The sequence below is a fragment of the Hibiscus syriacus genome, unplaced genomic scaffold (assembly GCF_006381635.1).
Source record: "Hibiscus syriacus cultivar Baekdansim isolate YM2019G1 unplaced genomic scaffold, ASM638163v2 tig00117032_pilon, whole genome shotgun sequence".
In the NCBI taxonomy this organism is placed as follows: Eukaryota; Viridiplantae; Streptophyta; class Magnoliopsida; order Malvales; family Malvaceae; genus Hibiscus; species Hibiscus syriacus.
Window position 1 is genome coordinate 162,474 of NW_024063532.1, and position 6,000 is coordinate 168,473.

Here is a 6,000-nt window from a genome sequence, read left to right on the forward strand (position 1 = left end):
TTCTAGCTCAACTCTAAAGTCATTCATATCATATTTTGTGCTCTTGGACCAGATGAATACGGAAGAGTTTCATCTTGTACAACCGCCAAAGAAATATGAGACAAGCTTCAAGTCACTCATGAAGGTACCAATGAGTTAAAAAAAAATCTAAAATTAGTATTCTAACGCATAGCTATGAAAATTTCAGGATGAAACCAAATGAAGATATCAAAGCTATGACAGATAGATTCTCAACGATTGTCAATGGTCTCAAATCATATGAAGAGATCATTTCAAATGAAAAGCTTGTGAGGAAGTTAGTTTACTCCTTTCCAAAATCATGGCAATCAAAGAAGACAACAATCATTGAGTCTAAGGACCTAACGTCCTTAACTCTTGAAGAACTAATTGGTTCCCTCCTCATTCATGAAATGATGCTTGAAGATGAGGTGGACCTCGATAAGATTGACGAGACACCAAAGGAGAATGAGAAGAAGAAAAATATTGGAGTTGCTCTCAAATCCACAAAAGATGAGAGTGATTCGAATGAAGATGATGATGACGAGGAAATGTCATTGTTTGCCAAACGGTTCAGAAAAATGATGAGACCTTACTGAGGAAGAAAATTCAAACGAAATGAAGGCCTCAAAAATGAACCAAAAGAGAAAGACCCCGATCATTTGCTATGAATGCAAAAAGCCGGGGTATGTTAAATATGATTGCCCATAATTGAAGAGAAAGGGTCAATCAAAGAATAAGCACAAGGCTCATGTGGCTATATGGAGCGATGAAGAAGGTTCCGATGAAGAGGAATAAGAAGTAGCAAACTTGTGCTTGATGGCATTTGGGGAAGATTCTAAGGTAACCTCTAACTCATCTGATTTTGATGATTTATCCTATGATGAGCTATTAGAGGAATATAATGGGTTGGCTTAGGATTATGAGAAATTGTTTTTAAAATATAAAAATGATGTTTCAAAATTGAAAAATGAAAATAAACTCATATCCAAAACCAACAACGATCTTGAAAGTAAAATCAAAGATTTGCAAATCAAACTAGAAGAGATTGAAAAGAAAATTTTGGATTTGCAAAATTTACTTTCAAAGGTCAATGATGATCATCAAAAGAAAATTGATGATCTTAAAACTTCTTTTGATAAAGTTGGAACAAAACGTTTTGAAAAAGAAGAAAATTCAAAATCTAACTTTGTTAGAAAAGGTTTTAAAAACTACAATCATAGAGGTCCCCAAAGAACCTCTAATGGAAAATTGTTAGAAGTATGTGGGTTCCTAAAGAACTCATTACTGCTAAAGATAAAGATATCCTACACAAATGGATACCTAAGGGGACTAGGATTTTGGAAACTAATGAATATGGACCCAAAAGAATTTGGGTACCAAAAATCAAAAATCAATCTATGTTTGTAGGGAAATGAGCATTGCTACAAGGCACGGGAAACAAATTCAAATTCATGGTACCTTGATAGTGGATGCTCGAGACATATGACCAGGGACAAAAACTGGTTCATAGAGCTTAACGCTAAAAATGGAGGAGAAGTGACTTTTGGTGATAATTCAAAAGGTCACATTGAAGGTATATGTACAATAGGTAATACCTCTTCCATACAAATTAAAAATGTTTTATATGTGAATGGATTAAAGCATAATCTTTTGAGTATTAGTCAATTTTGTGATAAAGGATTCAATGTCATGTTTGAAACTAATGGTTGTAAAGTTATTGACATTGCATCTAATCGGATTATGCTTGTTGGTCATAGAATAGAAAACATTTACATGGTGCATTTAGATTCTATTAATGTGACTAATTTATACCTAGTTGCTAAGGATGAGCATGATAGTTGGTTATGGCATAGGAGACTAGGACATGCTAGTATGAGTGTTTTGCAATGACTAATTCAATGTGATTTAGTTCGAGGGTTGCCTAAACTAAAATTTGATAATGATAAAATTTGTGATGCTTGTGCTAAAGGAAAACAAAAGCGAGTTTCTTTTAAATCCATTAATGATGTATCAACTAGTAGAGTATTACAATTGATCCATATAGATCTTTTTGGGCCAACTAGGACTACTAGCTTAGGTGGAAAACAATATGCATTTGTCTTGGTAGATGACTATTCTAGATACACTTGGGTTCTATTCTTAATTACTAAAGATGAAGCATTAGAAAAATTCATCACATTTTCAAAAGTAATCCAAAAAAAAAGGTTACTCTATAACTAGTGTGAGGAGTGATCATGGAACTGAATTTGAAAATCTTGGATTTACTGATTTTTGTAATTCTAATGGTATTAGCCATAATTTTTCAGCACCTAGAACCCCTCAACAAAATGAAGTTGTTGAGAGGAAAAATCGAACTTTAGAAGAAATGGCTAGAACTATGCTTTGTGAAAACAATTTGCCAAAATATTTTTGGGCGGAAGCCACAAATACCGCTTGTTATGTTATTAATCGAGTAATGATTAGACATATTTTAAAGAAAACTCCATATGAACTTTTCAAAAATAAAAAGCCTAATATTAGTTATTTTCATCCTTTTGGATGTAAGTGTTTTGTTTTAAACAACGGTAAAGACAATCTTGACAAATTTGATGCGAAAAGTGATAAATGAATTTTTCTGGGTTATTCCTTAAATTCTAAAGCTTATCGAGTATTTAATAAAAGAATTTTGGTTGTAGAAGAGTTTATACATGTTGTTTTCGATGATAACCTCCTTCCAAGGAAGAATTCTTGTGTGAATGATGATGTAGGTGTTATAAATACAAATGACGTTAGACATGACGTTGGAGAACCATCATCAAAGGAAGAAACAAAAAATGAGGAAACTCATGATCCTCTCGAGAATCCAACCATTGAAGAAAGGGAAGTCTCTTACCCAAGGGAATACAACTATGTCAAGGATGGTGAGATTATAGGTGATCCATCCAAAGGGGTAACAACTCGATCTTCTCTTAGAAATATTTGTAATTATGTTGCATTTATCTCATGCATAGAGCCTAAGAATATTAAAGAAGCATTAACTGATGAACATTGGATTATGGTTATGCAAGAAGAGTTAAATCAACTTGAGAGAAGTAAAGTATGGACATTAGTTGAAAGGCCGAGTAATAAATCTACTGTAGGTACTAGATGGGTATTTAGGAATAAGCTTGATGAGAGTGGTAATATAGTGAGAAACAAGGCTAGACTTGTTTCTCAAGGGTATACTCAAGAAGAGGGCATAGACTTTGATGAAACATACGCTCCCGTAGCTAGGATGGAAGCAATTAGAATGTTATTAGCATTTGCATGTTTTCATGAATTTAAATTATAACAAATGGATGTTAAAAGTGCATTTTTAAATGGTTTTATAAAAGAAGAAGTGTATGTGGAACAACCTCCAGGTTTTGAAGATTCAAAATTTTTGGATCATGTTCTTAAATTGACAAAAGCGCTTTATGGTTTAAAACAAGCTCCTAGAACTTGGTATGAAAGATTGTCAAACTTTTTAATTGAAAAAGGTTTTTAAAAATGGAAGGTTGACACTACATTGTTTTTAAAGCATAAAGGTAAAGATTTATTAGTATTTTAAATTTATGTTGATGATATAATATTTGATTCTACTAATGATGTTCTTTGCCAAGAATTTTCTAAGCTAATGCAAAGTGAGTTTGAGATGAGCATGATAGGGGAACACTCATTTTTCTTGGGACTCCAAATCAAGCAAAGAAAAGATGGCATCTTCATCAATCAAACTAAGTACGTCAAAGATATGCTCAAGAAGTTTGGACTAGAAAATGGCAAACCTCATGACACTCCAATGAGCTCTTCAACAAAGCTAGACTTAGATGAAGGACGTAAATGTGTAGATGTTAAATTATATAGGTCAATGATTGGATTTTTACTTTATCTAACTGCAAGTAGACCGGACATTATGTTTAGTGTTTGCTTATGTGCTAGATTTCAATCATGCCCTAAGGAATCACATTTACTAGCTGTAAAGAGAATCTTTAGATACCTTAAGGACACTCCTAGTTTAGGACTTTGGTATCCTAGAGACTCTAGCTTTAGCTTGCATGCCTTTTCTGATGCGGACTATGGAGGATGCAAATTAGATAGGAAAAGCACATCCGGTACTTGCCATTTCCTTGGAAATATGCTAATTTTTTGGTTTTCAAAGAAACAAAATTGTGTCGCGTTATCTACCACTGAAGCGGAATATATTTCAGCCGGTAGTTGTTGTGCACAAGTTTTATGGATGAAGCAACAACTTTTTGATTATAGAATTGAAGTAGGCACCATTCCTATCAAGTGTGACAATACTAGTGCTATTTGTCTCACTAAAAATCCCATCCAACACTCTAGAACTAAGCATATTGAAATTAGACATCACTTCATTAGAGACCATGTAGCTAAGGAAGATGTAGTTCTAGAATTTTTTGATACTTTGCACCAATTAGAGAATATCTTTACAAAACCTTTAGACAAAGAAAGATTTTGGACACTTAGGAGAGAATTAGGTTTAACTGACCTATCTTCACTTAGTGTTTAAAATAATTTTAGCACTTTTAAGAATAAATGAAAAATGCATATAATAGTAATTTTTGATTACATTCATTGCTATTAGTTAGGGGGAGTTTATGTTGCTTGATGAAAGTTAATTTTATGTTCAAATGAAATTTAAAGGATTAATTTGATTGATTGAACATGATTAATCTTCAATATATGAGTTGCCAATACCACTAAATCTAATTAATTTAGCATTTTAAGCGTTTAAAACGAATTTTTGACATTTCTGTGATTCATGCATCGATGCACTTAACAGTGCATCGATGCATCCCTTTGAATGTGCATCGATTCATCATGTTGATGCACTGATGCATGCCTTGAATGTGCATCGATGCACAGGGTCATGCATCGATGTATCCGTCGGGTTTGTGGGTTTATATGCCTTTTTTTCCCTTTATTTTCAAAACCCTAAAACTAAACATACACCCACCGTTCATATCTCTCTCTTTAAAAATCTCATTTCTTGCTCCAAAATCATCGTTTTTGGTCAGAATCTTCAAGCTTTTAACTTATAATCCTGCTTCAATCATTAATTCGTGCAAAACATCATTACATCCCTCTCAATCCGAAATTTCAAGGTAAACTTTTCTAAAAACTCTATTTTATTAATTTTTGATCTTAGGGATAGTTTTGATTAGTTCTTGGATGAACATTATATCGGGCATTGGTTATGTGATGATTCTAAACTAGATTTTATAACAAATTTCATCAAAAACACATAATTTTTCAAAATTTTCTTTGAAATTCGAAATTAAAAAAATTATTTTCGAAAATCATTGATGTTTTTGACTTCATTATATTGTTTTTATGAAAACTATATGTATTGCAATATTTCTAATGATATTTTCAAATAGTTTTCAAAACTTTGCCCATTAGGATTGTTTTAGAGAACCTTGATTATTGCAGACTCAATTGAGTTTTGGGATTGATTAAATTGCATACATATGTTTCAATTTGCATGTTATATTTCTTATTCCAATTCCTAAACCATGTATAATCCTAAACGCCCTAGAACTTCGTCAAGTCGTTCTCGTTCAAACCAACCTCCTAATCCCATTCCTCAACCTCCTAATAGCCTATTAGGATCTTGCTTTAATATGCCTGAACGTCGGAGAGAAGAATTGTACCATATGTACATGGATTCTTTCCAATCTTATAGAATTAGGGAAGAACATATTCCATCTCTACAAGCCATGATAGACTTTAAATTTGAATACCTCCCGATTCTTAGAACATGGAAGTTTGATAAACTGTTCTCTCTTAGACCTGTCGTCTTTCATCAATTAGTCTGCATTTTCTATTCTAATGCGGTCAATATTCAAAACGAAACTCAATGTGGAACTATAGGAATTAGATCCTACCTTTTAGGACAATATATTCTTATTGATTCCGCAACTATAGCTTCAAAATTTGGGTTAGATGACGATGATGTCTATGACGAAAAAGAAACTGTGG